This window comes from Chiloscyllium punctatum, chromosome 13 (assembly GCF_047496795.1).
Source record: "Chiloscyllium punctatum isolate Juve2018m chromosome 13, sChiPun1.3, whole genome shotgun sequence".
Taxonomy (NCBI): Eukaryota; Metazoa; Chordata; class Chondrichthyes; order Orectolobiformes; family Hemiscylliidae; genus Chiloscyllium; species Chiloscyllium punctatum.
The window spans coordinates 69292754-69311426 of record NC_092751.1 but is presented as its reverse complement, the minus strand read 5'-3'; the positions used below and the strand labels follow the sequence as shown (position 1 = coordinate 69311426).

Genomic DNA, 18673 nt, shown 5'->3' with positions numbered 1-18673 from the left:
CTAATGTTCCCAGAACAAATGTCAATGACTTTATCCTGTTTTCTTAAATAGCACAATAATGGGGCAGATGTATTACACTCCCACGACAACTTGTACCGCTTTTGAGGAACTCATGCTCATTTACACCCACCAAGGGAGACACACAGAAAGATACCCCCAAACCGATCGATGTCTCCATTGTGGTGAGCTGGAATTTGAAATGGACATGCGGACAAATGAAACTTTTAAATGCGGAAGCACAGAAGCGACGTCCCAGCAGGATTTCACAGGGGAGTGTCAACGTGGGGCACGGATTAAAGTGAGACATCCCCCTCGAGCCAGGTAGGACTCGAACCTACAATCTTCTGATCCGAAGTCAGACACGTTATCCATTACGCCACTGGCCCAATACCCACGCTCAGCATTGGCGGAATGTCGATATGTAATGCCATGGACTTTCACGGAATCAGAATTAAAAAGGTGAACAAGCAGCGAAGATAATCACCAACACTGCTTCACTTCGAAGTTTCCAATTTGTGAAGCAGTGCCTTTCACTGGCAAAGGAGAAACATGGCTCCGCAGCTGCGGTCTTCAGGGTCGCCTCCTTCTCTGCTGGAAGTTTCCATCGTTTTGTTCAGAGTCCCGACGCGATTTCATGATCCACTCCAGTGAAAAGGTGTCATGGTTTCGTCTAAGCAAGACCCTGCCGAAACTCAGCGAGAGACATCTGGTCATTTCGAGCTCAGGATGTGGAATTAGACGAGCTGCGTGACACCTTTTATTGGCACCGCCACTTCACGACAAATTAGCGGCTCAAAACGAGCCGTTGTTAGCATCAGCTTGATTTGTACCTTCCTGCAGTGCATTTGCGAAACAACATCAGATGGATCCCATCCGGCCCAGCTGACTTATCTATTTTCACACTCTGCAGTATTTCTAATATCTCTTCTTTGTGAACCTCAATCTCTTCTAGTCTAGACGCAAGTATCTCTGTATCTTCCTTGCCAACATTTTCATTATCTATAGCGAACTCTGTCGAAAAATATTTATTTAGTGCTTCCTCTATCTCCACTGACTCCACACATGACTTCCCACTATTATTCTTGATTGTCCCAAATTTAACTCTCGTCATTCTTTTATTGCTGACATACCTATGGAAAGCCTTAGCGTTAACCCTGATCCTATCTGCCAACGACTTCTTATGTCTCCTCCAGGCTCTTCTCAGCTCTCTTTTTAGGTCGTTCCTGATATCGTTGGAACCCTCGAGCGCTCTAACTGAGTTTTCACGTTGTGTCCTAACATAAGACTTCTTGTTCTTCTTGACCAGCGATTCCACTTCCTTAGTAAACCACGGCTCACGCGTTCTATATCTCCCTCCCTGCCTGACAGGTACATACTTATCTAGGACACACAGGAGCGTTTCCTTGAATAAGCTCCACATTTTTAATGTGCTCACCCCCTACAGTTTCCTACCCCACTCTGCGCTTCCTAAATCTTACCTCATTGCATCGTGATTTCCCTTCCACCAGCTGAAACTCTTGCTCCGTGGAGCACACCTATCATTTTCCATCACGAAAGTAAACCTGAGAGAGAGTTGTGATCGCTGTCTCCACAGTGCTCACCTACTTCCAAATCAAAAACCTGGCCAGTCTCGTTACCCAGTTCTAAATCGAAAGTGACTCCTTCCCTTGAAGGCATGTCTACATACTGTGTCAGGAAGCCCTCCCGCACACACGGGACAAAAACTGGCCCATCTATTGTACTCGTACTGTAGTGATCTCAGTCAATATTTGGATATTGTCTTGAGTGTTCCAGAGTTTTTCATTTTCCCACTGTCCAGATGAAGTTTGTATTCCTCACGTACGGGAGCAAGAATTCTTTCAATGTCTCAGATCAGTTCCTGTGCCGAGAACATCAGAGTCAATGTCCCTTCCTCTACTCGGACTGACAATTTACACTTCTTCAATCTCCTATGATTCCATTTCCCAAAGAGTTTCTCAAGATTTCAAAAGCTGGAGCCTAAATTATATGCTTTGCTTCCTAAACATTTTTCCAACTGCCAACTAACAATATTTTCACAGTATCTCTTCACAATCCTCTGGCTTGCACCATGTCCAGGGATGAGAAGTCCCATTTGGTGGAGAGAGTTCCTAGGCTGGTGAGTTTCACTTTGGAACAAAGATGGTTAAGTGGCAATTTCCTGCGGCTGTTTGTAATGATGGAAGAGGGAGCGGTGGGGAATGAGCACTCTGACGAGCAGGAGGAAGTGTTGCCAATGACCAGAGTCAGAGAACAGAGGACAAGGGATTAAAGGAATCTAATGAAAAGCAGCACTTCTGATCAGGGCGTTCAATAACAACTGCAGAAACCCGATGTGTCGAGCAGTGTATCTGGAAAGAGAAACAGAGATAGATTAGATTCCCTACTGTATTCAAACGGGCCCTTCGGCCCAACAAGTCCACACCGATCCTCGGAAGAGCAACCCACCCAGACACATTCCCCAACATTTCCCCCTTCACCTAACACTACGGGACAATTTAGTATGGCCAATTCACCTGGCCTGCACATCTGTGGACTGTGGGAGGAAACCAGAGCACCTGGAGGGGACCCACACAGACACAGGGAGAATGTGCAAACTCCACACAGACAGTTGCCTGAGGCGGAAATTGAACCCAGGTCTCTGTCGCTGTGAGGCAGCAGTTCTAACCACTGTTTTAATGTTTTAAATGTGGAACATTTCTGATGAAGAACTCGAGTTTCCCAAGTCTAATCAAATTACAGGCCTGCTTTGCAAAACAGGCTTTCTGAACTTTGAATTGTCCCAGCAGGGAACCATTCATAACGCATGACAGCAAGATTCGAACCTACGTGGGAAAACCCCAATAAATTTCTAATCCATCGCCTTTACCACTCGGCCATGACTACAGCCAGCATGCTGTCGTTGAGCATTGACCAAATCAGCCATGATCACATGGAACGCTGCCACTGACTTGATGAGTTAAATGCTTCCATCTCCTTTCATCCCTTTGCTGTCATTTGTAAGGTGCGAGACACCAATGGAAAAGAAGAAAAGCACAAAGTTAGGAAAAGACATTTGCAGCCAAATTGAGTTAAAATTATTCATTGAAAGGAAAACCACACTTGGCAATTTGCTAGATCTCTTTGCGAACATGACCAGTATAGGTAATCAAGGGAGCTATTGATCTGTGTATTCTTGGACATGAAACAAAGTTTAATGACATATTCATTTCTTTTTCCTGCGAAGGAACCGATCTTTCCAGATGCTCACAATGACAGAGAATTTTCCCAATTAAAGACGGCAAATAAGTCCCATCTCACGCTGACACCATCGTGAGCGCTGGTATTTCACAGTGCCACAGAGTTAGGGTCAATTCCCGCCTCAAGCAACTGAATGTGGCTGCGTGCGCTTGCTCTGGTTTTCTCCCACAGTCCAAAAATGTACCGGTTTGTTGAAATGGCCGCGCTAAATTGACGGGGTTAAAGGAGAGGAATGCATTTGCGCTCGGGCGGGTCGGTATGGAGTTGCTGGGCCGAAGGGCCTGTTTCCACATTGTAAGTAGTCTAATGTACAGTAATCAATGACCAAGGTACGGCACACGTTGTGCGATGGGGCATATATATGACTTTTCGGTTGTTTTTCTTCAAAGTTTCTTTGCAATTCAAACGGGAGAGGAAGAAGGGAAATGAATGTCTCCCATAATTCTTGCCTTCTTTAATCATTCACAGGCGGTATTTTTTCCTATACGTTTTTTTACACTGTGGTTACTGTTAGTGTTCTTGTAAGCCACACCAGCTGGATTCCTCTTTCCTCAATGTTCCTCATCTCTACCCAAACACACTTTGCATCCTTATCTCCTGAATCAAAGTAACCTCTAACCATTGCATAATTGCCACGGAAACTGGGCTTTTCACACGCCTGTGTATGTCATTTCCCAATATTAATTAATCATTTACTGTGTTGCAGTTGCGCACGAGAAGAGGAAAACCAAATTTAGGCCGGTGGTCCTGGGTTTGAAACACACGTAATTGCAGCTAAAACGCAGGTTACTGCACACAATGCGATCACGGAAGCATGCACCGAACCGGCAGGAAGCACTCAGTACAATGCTGGATGTCATTTCAGGAACAGGACCAGAAACACAACAGAAATACGTCTCTTGGGTAATATTTTGGACGTATGTCTCAATGAGCTATCGTGTTTTACATATGTTCCATCGGGAATTACCTCACACAAGGAAGTAACCAGTGCTGCAGACGGTCATATAATCCGAGATCCAAGTCCCGGAGTCAGAGACACTCAGTCCCCTGTGTGTACCTACAAGGAACAGCTGTGCATGGGGTTTACAGGGTAACTGAACTGCATGAATGCAGCTCGATGGTCGTCTGTCTGCTTCTCCTCTATAGTTTTCTGTGCAGTCCCTGCGTGCAATCTTGTCAACTACGTTTGTCCGGCACAAGATGGGCATTGGTCACTTGTCTCTGAGAGAGGCTGTTGGTTTATGTGTTGTCATAATTCCGAGTGTAAGGAGGAATCTGGCTGTCAGTTCCTAGAAACTTACTTTAATAAATGGAAGCGTGCTTTTTAACTTGCCGCGTGGCATATACTCGTTGCAAAGTTCGTGCACTGCGAATCACGTTGCAGGACTATCCAATTTTGGCAAAGGATTTGTGTGGCAGTCACGAGTTGCCACGACCAGCTATCCCTAGTAGCAATACGGACAAATGGCAAGAACTACAAATTCGATTAGGGCAGCACAAGTTTAATGTAACAGGGCAAACAGAAGGCAGCCAGAAGATTTCTGGGTGTAGAGCAATCACCCAAGGTACATTTTCATATGAAAGTCTGTGCATCAGTAGAACCTGGGACCAAAGTAGTCTACGTTGGTTATTCATATTCCAGACAACTTGCGTTGTTCCCCGTTTACTCTGAAAGTGAATAGGCATAGTTATTTCATCGTTATTTCGAAAGAAGATCCTGCATTGAATGTGTTCGCCGTTTATTGATGCTTGGCAAAAAAGTGGGCGATGTGAAACGTTGCTATACTTTCATTTCCTCCATTACTGTCCTGGTGAGGGAGAAAGGTGATTGGCTCTCTCGATCAGATGGGGGCACCGGCGCATTGATGATCTAATTTAATCACGGATATAATTGGAAATGTTCACTTTTAATGGTTCGTTGTTGTGTTTTGTTTTATGATATTTGAGCACTTTCTGGGACTTGACAATACACTAAATCTCCAGTAGGTTTGGAATTGCCTCGCTGTTATTTGTGTGAGCAGTTCATGTCAGAGACGACTCACAGTGCCTCACAGAAAGCATTTAAGCTTCGGTGTGTCTGATCATGGTACTGCCTTTTCAGTTTTGATTCTGTTCCACGATAACAGGTGTCAGTTTTTGGATTCGCTGGAGAGCAAATTGGGTAATGCGATATGTGAGGTATTTTTCTTCGGCCAAAATCTTTGATGGCGAACTTGGGAAAGTGTCAAGAAGAATGGTCATTGGCAGCAAAATCCGGAAAACCTTCATCTCTGGATCGGTTGGGCTCATCCACCCTCCAAACAAAATAGCCAAACTCGCTGGCTGAGTAACAAACATCATGCGTTTTTTTGCAAATGGTGTATTCAAACCATTGCCGGTGGCTGGAGCATCTCAGACTTATCGAGCATGGAAACAAATCCCGCGATACAACTTGCCCTTGCTGAATAGATAACCGAAATTAATCCATACATTTCTGCCAATATTTGTGCCTTATCTCTCCGAGGTCTTCCTGTCTATACACCCATTCAGATGCCTTTGAAATGTTGTGAGTGCACCAGACTCTGCCACTAAATGTGGCAATTCATTCCACACACACAAAAGGTCTGTGTGAAAAACATGTGTCCCTCACATCCCTTTTACATTTTTCCTCTCTCACATTAAACGTTTGCTTTGTAGATTTGAACTTGCGTGTCTTGTGAAGCAGTGCTCCCTGACTATTTACTCTGTCTGTCTTCCTCATGATTTTATAAACTCCTGTGAGGCCATATCTAAGCACTGAAGCTCCTGGGAATCTGACGAAGCCTATTCAGTTTCGTTCTCATGTCCAAGCAGTGCAAACCTTGCAAATTCTTGTAAAGGTTTCCTAAACTTACACTTGCAAGAAGTGTGTCCAGCTGCAGCACTTGTTTGACCGCGTGTCTACTCTGGAGCTGCGGGTGGACTCACTGTGGAGTATCAGCAATTCTGGAGAGTTATGTTGCCTCCCAGGTGCTCAAGGCCAGGGATGTCACCCATCGGCTGAAGAGCATTCGAAAAGGGGATCGTGAACAGCTAGTTGTCTTGGTGCATATAGGCACCAACGAAAAAAAAAATACGAGATGAGGACCTGCAGGGAGAATTCAAGGAGCTAGGAGAGAAATTAAAGAGGAGGACCTCAAAGGTAGTAATCTCGGGATTACTGCCCGTGCCATGTGACTGCCAGCGTAGAAATGAATAAAAAAAACGGCACGGTGAACACGTGAGTTGAGGAATGGTGCTGCAGGGTGGGATTCAGATTTGTTGGATTTTGTGACCAGTTCTGGGGAATGTGGGACTATAAGAAAATTGACGATCTACATCTGAACCAGACGGAAACGTATGTCATTTCGGGAATTTTTGCTACTGCTGTTGGAGAGGTTTTATACTAATGTGTCAGGGGACTGGGAACCACAAGAGTAAACAAGTCGGCAGTGAGGTGGAAACTGGAAACGCTAAGAATCTGAAAGATAGCATTAATAATGGGAAAAGTAGGCAGAGAGCAGATGAATGCAAAAGAACTGGTGGCCTGAAATGCATCGACTTTAATGCATGGAGTATAGATAGATGAATTTAGGGCTTAGGTTCGTGCCTGGAATATGTGGTTATTGCGATTCTCGGGGAATGTGTATGTGTGTCTCTTTCTGTGGGAGACACGACGTGGGTAATAACACAGTGTGACTATGTCAAACTTCAATCCCATTGTTGTGTCATCTAAGATCAAAGCGAGAACCTCACTGCCATTATACTGGAAACATCAGAACACATAAGGTGATGGACCAAGGCTGGAAACTGGGAATAGAATAGATGAATGTCTTTCAACCAGACTGCACCATGGGCCAAATGGGATTTTACATTCTGCAAAACTTGAAGACGAGTAGAAACCAATCTGCAGTGGAACTGATCAGAAATTAAATGGAAAATCCATTTCATCGAGAATAAGTGCAAGAGCGTCTGTCTTTATTCCGTGTAATCTCGTTGTTAGGATTTGGAACTCTAACCGCAATAGTGTTGGTTCTATACTCGGACAGGGAATGCATGTTTTATTGTGCAAATATATCGTGGTATCAGTATTTCTTACCACTGGTCCGAACCTGTTAATGCTTGGTTTTGTGCCAGGTTATCAAAAACCAAAACATTGAATTTACAATCTTAAAAGGACTTCATCAGCTGTCATGCTACTTTCATTTTCCTGAGCTGGTGGAAGGCTATGTTTTAATGGCTACATTTCCTTTTAGTTTCCGTTATGTAGCAGTCATGCCGAATGGAGAATTGTTTCTTTCAGTGTCTGCCTCAATATGTGTCTTTGTTTTTTCCATATTTGTCTCTGTATCCTCCTGGGCCTTTTTCACATTCTCCGACTGTCTGGCTGTCCATATCCCTCATTTCCCGTTTCTGCTCTTGAAAAGCCTGATATTCAGAGACAGTTTGAGATTCGAACTGCTGATCGAGGCTTTCTGACGCCTGGCTGGAGTCGATCAAAGTAGTCTCACATTCTCTGGATAACGCATCTGTCACTTCTACCTGAGGCAAGTAGACATTTCTTCCTCAAAATCAAAAGACTCTTCCGAAGTTAAAGTTGAATTCCTTATCCAACAGAAAAAGAAAGTAATTACATGATAGCTGAAGAAGAACAACGATGCATTTACTGTTGGTGTACAATGAATGAATGGTGACAGCAGAGAATGATGGTGATCATGTCGTGGTGTCAGTGCCATTACCACAACATTTCCCGGGAATGCTGTTGTGTCTCCTGCCTCACCACTTAATTTCCACAAAACTGGAAATGAAGGAATGAGAATTAGAGGATGAGAAGCAGAAGTGCTTGTGGAACTGCGGAAAGAATCTCCAGGTTAAAATAGTAGTTAAAAAGAGCAACCTACACTACTGGATTTAAACCAGGAAAATGAAGCCGGAACGCGAAATCAGAAATTACAGCAATTCAAACAGGACACTCGCAACACAAGACTTGCGAGAAATAACAAGCTTTCAATACAATGAGCAGGCACCAGTGTGATGGGAGCTGCTTTCACCAGCTAAGCCATGGCGTCACGTTAAGAGCCAGATTTCTCGTCCATATGTACAATGCCTGAACTACTTGATCACAGGAATTCGAAAACGCGTTTTCTGTATTAATGTTGCTCAGTATGAATGGCAATCAAACGCTGCTTGTGCAAAAACAGACGTTTCAATGCTGAGCATGCTCCATTAAAAAGGCACAGAAAAAGACAGTATCCTCTTGCATTGGCATCCAACAGATATTTACGTCAATTTAAACTGACAGAATAAAGAGGATGTGCTCATCTCCTCTCGCGTCTCATTAACCACGTTAATACACACGCAGGGATTTTCAAACCAAGATGAACAGGCTCATTGTTGTGAATTGACAGCAGTGGTGTGTGAGTCATTGCGAACAGTGAGCAATAAATGCTGAACCAATAGCACTGACACTGAGCCTTGCACCATCAGCTCCACACTCACATCTTGTGTCATGTCTCCTAGGCATCAGTGCATTTGACTTTAAGTATTCTACCCTGCACCTCTCCTCAATTTATTCCCGACCTACTGCAGTGTAGAACTAGGACATGCAATTATTATAAATGCATTTCTGGGACACACTTGTCTTTCAATGAGATAAGATTCACTGCCCATCCCTAATTATCCCAAAGATGTAGGGGATGAGTTGCTTTTGTTAACTCCTCAAATCCTTAGTATGGAGGTACTGACAAGAAACCGTTACAGATGGAGTTCCTGGATTGCGGAAAGCAGACCGACCACAAACTGCTAACGCAACTCACCCAGGGAAGAGAAGATGGAACCCACTCTGTCAACGTAACTCAACCAGGGGACAGAAGTCTGACATCACACGATCAATTTAACTCAACGATGAAATTATGGCCTGACCGCACTCTGTTAATGTAACTCACCCAGGGAAGAGTAGACTGACGCCACTCTATCAATGTTAGTCATCCAGGGAAGAGCAGACTGACCCAACACTTTATATGTAACTAACCCAGCAAATGGCAGACTGACACCACTCAGAGAAGAGCAGGCTGTACCCATTCTGTTTCTGTCACTCATCCAGGAAAGAGCAGGCTGATCTAATTCTGTCAATGAAACACAAGCAGGGAGACGAGCCTGACCCCACTCTGTCAAAGTAACTCATTCAGAGAAGAGAAGACTTATTCCATTCTGTCTGTGTGAATCATCCAGCGAAGACGGTAATGAAACCATCATTGCTGTTAAACTCGGACAGAGAAGAGCAGACTCTCACGATTCTGAGAAACTAACACGCCAGTGGAGGAGCAGACTGACACCACTCTCTTAACGTAGCTCACCCAGGGAAGAACAGACTGAGTGCACTCTGTGATATTACTCACTCAGAAAGGAGCAGACTGACCCCATTCTGTTAATATGACTCACCCAGGGAAAAGCAGATGAAGCCCAATGTGTCAATGTGACTCAACCAGGGAAGAGCAGACTGATCCCACACTGTCCAAATAACTCACTCAGTGAAAAGCAGACTGACGCCACTCTGTCTATGTAACTCGCACAGGAAAGAGTAGACTGATGCCACTCTGTCAATGTAACTCACTGAGGGAAGAGCAAACTGACGCCACTCAGTCAGTGTTAGTCACCGAAGGAAGGGCAGACTGGCCCCACACTCTCAGTGTAACTCAGCAGACTGATCCCACACGGTCAATATAAGTCATTCACTGAAGAGCAGTCTAACCCCACTCTATAAATGTAATTCACTCAGGGAAGAGCATACTGATCCCATTCTGTCTATTGCACTCATCCAATGAATGAACACTAACCCCACTCTACAAATGTAACTCGCCAGAGAAGAGCAGACGGTAGCCAGACTGTCAACATAAATTATCGTGGGAAGAGAATACTGACCCCGCTCTTTCTGTTTCACTCAGGCAGGGAAGAGCAGACTATCACCACTCTGTGAAAGAAATTCGCCCAGCAAGGGCAGACTGACCCTTCTGTATCTGTGTGACTGACAGAGGTAAGAGCAACTAACACAACTCTGTCAATGTCTCTCCCTCAGGGAAGAATACCCTGACCCCTCTCTGTCCATGTAGCTCACCCAGGAAACAGCAGACAAACCCACTCTGTCTATTTAAGTTCACAAAAATCCTCTGAAGTACGTCCTATCCAGACACTCTCCACATCACTGTCTCTGTAACTGTGTGCACTCAATGGCGAATCCAAATAACCTGCAACTGTTTAGAATGTGGCAGCAAACCAGAGATACCACACAGAAATTGGGCGAATGTGCAAACTTCCATCAGGCAGTCACCTAAACCTGGAATGGAAACCAAACCCGACAGCAGTCGTGATTATAAAATGGCAGAACAGAAACCCAGCAAAAAGAATTGCATCCCTGTGTGTTGCAATGATTCTGAGTATTAATTAAGCCCCCCTCACTGTAGTTAATTTCCATTTTATTCACTGCCAACCTTCTTCAAAGCAAAGCACGCACTTGCTTTTTTCAGAATTCTGATATTCCGCTTTCATCCCGCTTTTTACCTAATCATATTTCTGACTTTACAAACTACGTCATAACAGGTTGACAACTGCAGAATGAGCTTTGTTCCGTTCTCCACTGATGTTGAGAGTAGTAATACAGCATATTCGAGTAGGACCTGATGCACTTGCGGGTGGTGAATTCGCGGCATTATGGCTTCTTTTTTTCGTTTTCGGTCTACTATTTCGAGTTCATTGCGCAGACTTCTGAAGAAGACTTTTTGGAGTCGAAATGGTAACTGTGTTTTCTCTGGAAAGATAGACGTAGCTTTATTTCTGTTCTCTTATAAATTGATCTTCTGATCTTTGCAAGTGAAATAAGGTGCATTACTATTGCTCAGTTTTAGTTTCAAAATCAAGAGAAACATGAAGGAGACAATATCAAAGAACACAAACTACAGAGTTCTTAAGATAATTTTTGCAGCAATGGTGGACATGAAGGTCAAATTAAGATAACGGTTCAAGAACATTTAGTCTGGAAATGGTGTGTGACTTTAGTTCTAAATATATGTTTTCGTTCTTCCAGTACATCTTTTTGACTCCCAGAAAACATTGATTGTTTTCTGTATTCACTTTGTTTCGCGATATCTGTCTGCTGGTCGACCAGGGACAACTTGAATTTGCGTCTGCATTGAATAAGATTTCGCTCTTTCTTTCGAGAAGCAAACCTGTGCATTATGTACCACTTATCATGCTGATGGCTAAGAAGTTCAAAATGAATTACCGTTTATATACTACTACCAATGGTAGTGCTGTTTTGGTGCAGAAATGTGTCAACATCTCTGACGTTAGAGTCAAAATTTAAGTCACATCTACTCTTTGGAGTGTCTTCTCATATCAGAACATGCTGACATGAAAACATCTAGCTCTGATAGCAAAGTTTTTTACATTAAACTGGGAGTATGTTTAACTAAGCAATTCAGACGGCCAAGATGAATAATTAGCATTTTTTTTCTTCAAGCTGAGCTCTCCACACCAACTGCTCCAACGAAGGCCGTGGATAAGATCCCCATCGATTATTTTGGTCAATTTTAGCCTCAACAACAATCTATTGTTCTGAACAATGCTACACCACAAGCAGAGGGCTAAGTCTGATTTTCATCGTTAATTTTCAAATTCAATTCTTATTGCACAGTTTCTTACGAATGTGGACAGCAGAAGACCGTTAACATTCCATTTCTAATATTTCCAGAAAATTCTAAAAAGCTGATATCGCCTTGCCTTATCACACCTCAAGCCAGCAACCTGGATCAGTCGGGTTCCTTTCCACACATGGAGTTGCTTTTTCGAATTCATTGACTGCTGATGTAATAGATTATTGGCCTTGAGAGTCAGTTGTAAATTAGGTTGAACTTTCTCAGCTTGACTTTCAACTGATCCTAAAAAAAAATCATCACCTGCAGGTAAATGTATTGCATTACTTCTTGTATTGCTTAATTACACCCCCCACTCCCGAACATCCAAATTTCACGATAGTTCGACAAATGTTTTGAAACTGATTCGTGTTGGAAGTTGGTGGCTTTTTGTGTCTCGACATATAATGTATTCAATTCGACGTCTTGAAATGACTTCGGATTCTTCACAGTTGAAAAATCACTTTCGATTGAACACAAAGCTCAAGCTCCACGAAATTCCGCTCAGAACTTAATGACTTTTAAACGATTCAGCGCTGTGAACAGGATTCGAATCTGTGCAGGGAGACCCCATTGGATTTCGAATCCAACGCCTTAACCTCTCGGCCATCACAGCTACAGAAGAGCTGCCAATTTTCATAGTAAAAGAACTGAATTCATGAAATACGCCATTTGTTTGAAGAACAAATTGTCAAGACCCAAAGATTTCGCCAAATCCTTTGCAGAGACCCAGACGAACGTTACCTTAGCAGATTGACAGGCTTTCACCGCAAACTAGATCCTGACACAGCTGAATTTGTGGGAATGATTCTTCGTCCAATTTTAGAGTCACGGATGTACACCACATGAAGAGAGGATCATTGTCTCACTGTGTCCGATCGATTTTGACTCAATTGCTCATCATCTGGTGCCAAAGTTGTTTTTTAATATTCATCAAAAGATGGTATTAGAAATATTGATGCTAAGTCCATAAACGCTAGCTACATTCGTTAAAAAAATCGGAATTAGAAAGAATGCAGAATAATTTACAGGAATGGATCCAGCAACTCATCCGTAAGTTCTGACATCAGGTAATGAACTTGTGAGCACATGAGAGGAAGATTGACCGAAGATTTGGAACTTGAAATCGTCTTGACGGAATTATTTGCGGTTGTTCTCGAGTCATCAAGTCCTTGATGATAACAACACAGAAAGTGGCCCTTCTTTCCAACTTGACCATGGTGGACAGTTATCCGAAATTAATAGGTCCCATTTACCAACATTTGGCCCACATCCCTATACACCTTGTTACTCATATATCCATCCAGATGCCATTAAATGTTACAGTTGTACCAGTCTCCAACAATCTCTCTGGCAGCTCATTCTGGACACGACTGAAAAAGTTGCCCCTGACGTCCCTTTTAAATACTTACCCACTAATTTTAAAACGATATTTTCTAAATTTTGACTTCCTCACCAGCAGGAAAACACCTGGACGAGTCAACCTATCCATGTCCCTCATGATTTAATAAATAACAACGATTTGACTTTATCATACTTGTCAGGAGGGAAATATGTGGAGATTATTTTCGAAGGTTTGACGTAGAAAGGTTGATGTACAGATTTTTAGAATTGCATATTGGAGAAGTTTTTAATAAGTCATTGAAGTCTCGTAGCAGTTGTAGAAGTCTGTTGTGAAAGCTGCAGAAGGATTTCAGGGCACGAAAATGAAGCATTGTTTCCAATGTATTGTGGCTCAGTTCGACCGCACTTGGACTACAGTATGAGGAATTACAATCCTCAATTTAGGAAAGATATTAATGCCATATGAGGAATACCACGAATGGTGATTAGCCTTGATGTCATGGATGAACGTTAGTCCTGTGAATTGAAATTGGGCAAATCCCGTCTTTTTTTAACAGTTTCAACACAAGAGAGGTAACCTCATTGAGTTGCAAAATATTTGAAGAGATAAACAGGGTGGTGCAATTAAATTTTGTTCCCTCATTCGTGAATTTAGAAGCAGGAGAGGACAATTTTAAAATGAAGCATTGTGATTTTGACCAGGATGAGAACTATTGATTTTTGTCTTAGCCTTAAGAAGTCTCGCTAATCAGAACTACAGTGAGCCTTGGATATTTGGTCGTTCAATGCATCACTTTCAGCCTGACCCGCTGACACTTACTGCATCACTATAGACTTGACCACTCACACTTACCGCCTTAATATCAGCGTGAATCCCTCAAACTTACTGCATCACTATCCATCTGGCGCCCTCACATTTACTGGGCCATTTTCACTTTGAGACCCTCATTTTGACTGCGTCACTGTCAGCCTGACTGCCAAACACTTACTTTGTCACTATCAGTCACGCCCTTACACTTCCTATGTTACTATTATCCTGTCTCTGTACACTTACTGTGTCACTATCAGCCACACTCCATCACACTTATTATATAAGTACCAGACTGACGCCTCACACTTACCGTGTCACTACATCACTGCTTTCTCAACCTTACGATGTCACTATCACCTTGACCCTCTCACATTTACTGCGCCACAATCACACTGACCACCTCACACCTACTGCTTCACTATGAGCTTCAACACTCACACTTACAGCGTCACGACCATCCTGACTCACTCACACTTATCACCTGACAATCAGCATTACTCTCTCAAATTTATTTAATCATTATTAGGCTGAGGCACTCACACTGACAGCGTCACCAACAGCCTGAACCCCTCATGCTCACTGCGTTGGTATCTCTCTGATCCCCTCAGAATTACTGCGCCACAATCACTCTGCCTCCCTCATACTTAATGCATAACTATCCCTCTGGCACCCTCATACTTCCTGCATCACTCACACCCTGACACATAAGCACCTACTGCATCCCTATCAGCCAAACCCCATTCACTAATGGCGTCACTCTCTCTCTAACCTGCTCACACTTAACGCGTCACCATCACCTTGACACTCTCTCACTTAGTGCATCAATATCAGCCTGACCCCCTCAAGCTTACTGCATCACTACCAGCCTGATCCCTTCAAATGTACTGTATCACTATCAGACTGACCCACTCATAATTACAGCATCACTATCACCTTGACCCCCCATACTTAGTGAGTCCAGATCACACTGAACCTTTCACTCTTCTTGCATCACATTCAGCCAGACCCTGCTCACTATCACTCTAACCTCCTCATACTTGCTGCATCACTATAACTCTATCCCACTCACACCGTGTGTGTCACTATCACCCTGACAATTCATACTCACTGCACGACTATTATCCTGACTCCATCACAATTAGTATATCATTATCAGACTGACCTCTTACACTTACTGTGTCACTCTCATCCTGTCTCCTCACATTTCCTGTGTCACTCTCAATCTGACACCCTCAAAGTGTCTGCGTCACTGTCAACCCCGAACACGTCACACTGACTGCATGGGTGTCTACCTGAAACTTCACGCTTATTGCTTCACTATCATCCTGAGCGGCTCACACTTACTGCATCACTATTAGCCTGACCCGCTCACACGTTTTGCGTCACTACTTACCTGACCCCCTCGCAATTGCTGTGTCGCTATTAGTCTGAGCCCCTCACTATCACGCTCATCAAGCTCACAAGTACAGCATCACTATCAGCCTGACCCCCTCACACTTTCTCTGTCATTATCACCCTGACCCTCTCACACGTAATGCGTCACTGTCACACTGAGACACTCACATTTTCTGCGTCGTTATCAGCCGGACACGCCAGCACACAGCATCACTATCAACCTGGCCCCTCACACTTGCATGCTTCAATATCAGCGTGAACCCCTCACACTTACTGCATCACTGTCCATCTGCCATCCTCACACTTACTGCACCAGTTTCACCTTGACAACCTCAATTTTACTGCGTCACTATCAGCCTGACAGCCACACACAGATTGTGTCACTATCAGTGATGCCCTCGCACTTCCTATGTTAATATCACCCTCACTCCTAAAACCTACTGCATCACTATCAGCCTGACTCCGTCACACTGTTTGTGTCAGTATCAGACTGACGCCTCACGCTTACTATGTTACTTAAACTCTGCCCCATCACACTGACTGCGTCACTATCAGCCTGACCCCACAGACGTACTGCGTCACTATCACCCTGACCCACTCACACTTCTTGTATCAGTTTCAGTCTGACGCCTCGCACCTTCTGTGTAACTAAAACTCTCCCCCTCACACTGACTGTGTCACTCTCAGCCTGACCCCTTCCTACTTACTGCGTCAATATCAGTCTGACCCCTCAGACTTACTGTGTCACTTTCACTCTGATCCTCTCTCATTGACTGCGTCACTCTCACCCTGACCTCCTCGCATTTACTGCGTCACTATCACCCTGACCCACTCACACAGTCTTTGTCAATTTCACCTTGCCGGCCTTATTTTTATTGCATCCCCATCAGCCTAACCACCACACACTTATTGCGTCACTTTCAGTCACGCCCTCACACTTCCCATGTTACTATCACCCTGAATCCTTACACTTATACTGTCACTATCAGGCTTACCCCTCACACTTACTGTGTCACTATCAGCCTGACTTCATCACATTTATTGTGTCAGTATCAGACTGACGCCTCACACTTATCTTGTCACTAAAACACTGCTCCGTCACATTGACTGTGTCACTATCAGCCTTACACCCTCACATTTACTGCTTCACTATCGCAATTCTCCGCTCTCAGTCACGACATCATTTACACCCTGACACCCCACACTTGCTGTGGCAGGATCACACTGAGGGCCGTACACTTAGTGTCACTGTCATCCTTACACCTTACACTTACTGCGTCACTATCACACTGGTATCTCACATCCACTGTGTCACTATCATCCTGAGCCGCTTGCACCTATTGTGTCACTATCACTTTGACCCCAACACACTGACTGCATCAATATCAGCCTGACCATTTCACACGTACTGCGCCACCACCAGGCTGACTCCCTCACATATACTGCATCACGATCAGGCTTACCCACTCATGCTTACTGCATCACTATCAGCCTGACACTCGCACACTTCTCCCATCACTATCAGCCTGACACCTCGCAATTTCACCGTGTCTATCAGTCTGACTCCTCACATTTCCTGCATCACTATCACCCTGTCACTTAACACTTACTGGCCAGTAGTAGCCTGACGCCCCCAACATACTGCATCAATATCAGCCTGAACACTCACACTTACTCTGTCACCATCACGCTGACCCCCTCACACTTACTGCGTCACTATCACCCTGTCCCCTCTCACTTCCTGCATTAGGATCACTCTGACTCACCGACACTTACTGCATCACTATCAGCCTGACCCCTCACACATACTGTGACACTACCAGCCTGAGCCCACCACACTTGCTGCGTCTCTATCAGCCTGACCCCCTCACAATTACTGCTTCACTATCAGACTGACCCCTCACACTTACCGCATCACTAACAGCCTGACACCTCACACTTTCTGCGTCACTATTCCCCTAACACCTCACTTTTATTGGCCACTATCAGCCTGACGCTCTCAACTTACTGTGTCACTACCAGCCTGAATGCACACACTTACTCCCTCACTATCACCCTGACTGTCTCACACTCACTGCGTCAGTCTCTGCCTGACCCCATCACACTTACTACGTCACTATCACCCTGTCCCTTCCCACTTTATGCGTCAGGATCAGCCTGATACAGTAACACTTACTCCATCACTATCAGCCTGATGTCCTTCCAATTACTGCGTCACTATCAGCCTGACCACTCACTCTTACTGCGTCACTGTAACACTGACATATCACACGAAGTGCTTCACTATCACCCTGACCACCTCACACTTACTGCGTCACTATTGTTCTGATCCCTCAGACTTACTGCATCACAATCACTCTGACCCCCCTCATGGCATAACTATCGGCCTGATCCACTCACACAGTCTGGGTCACTACCAAGCTGACACCTCACCCTCATTGTGTCACTATCATCCTCACTCCATCACACTTATTGAGTCACTGTCAGCCTGATCCCTTGTAATGGAAAATTATCAGTTTTGGTGAAATCTGTGAAAGCATGGTTGAAACAAAGAAGTATGGACCTAACTTTGCAAAAAGACAGAAAAAATGTAAAGTTCAACCTAATTTTCAGCTGACTCTCAAGGCCAATAATCTATTATTTCAGCAGTCAATGAATTAGAAAAAGCAACTCCATGTGTGGAAAGGAACTCGACTGATCCAGGTTCCTGGCTTGAGGTGTGATAAGGCAAGGCGATATATAGTATAAAGGGAATATGTGAAAACCGTCAGGCATCCATTTTATGAGGCGACTTGCAAATGTGTCGGGTCCATTCTGCAAATTTCAAAAATAAACTTTTTCTTTGCTCTTGGTAGCATTTGCGTCGAGTCGATTGAAATCCCACGTCAGGAAATTCGGGAGCTCGCCTGGGACCCTGCGACTGGTTAAGATTTTGAAGATTCCCAGGAGGTGTACGCGCCACTGGCTTGAAGGTCTTTCACTTCATCTCTCGCGCTGAATTGGCCCCTTTGAGTGAGAGGACTGGGGATAAGTGGATCGCCCCATAGTCGCGTTCCGAATCGAATAGGGTCAGGGTAAGAGTTGTGGCTAAATCCGACATAGAGACTCGTTTGAAGAGAATAGACGAACCAGGAAGAGGGACCAGTGATCTCTCGTGCGGTATTCGAGTAAAACTCAAGGA

The 18673-nt window shown here is 44.2% G+C and overlaps 2 non-coding genes across 2 annotated transcripts; both read right to left on the bottom strand.

The window, feature by feature from the left end:
• Positions 1–313: 313 nt before the first annotated feature.
• trnar-ucg (transfer RNA arginine (anticodon UCG)) lies at positions 314–386 on the bottom strand. Its single transcript has one exon. It is a non-coding gene; the product is annotated as a tRNA-Arg (tRNA).
• A 12090-nt stretch (positions 387–12476) lies between these two features.
• On the bottom strand, positions 12477–12558 carry trnas-cga (transfer RNA serine (anticodon CGA)). The gene has a single exon. It is a non-coding gene; the product is annotated as a tRNA-Ser (tRNA).
• Between the last annotated feature and the right edge of the window lie 6115 nt (positions 12559–18673).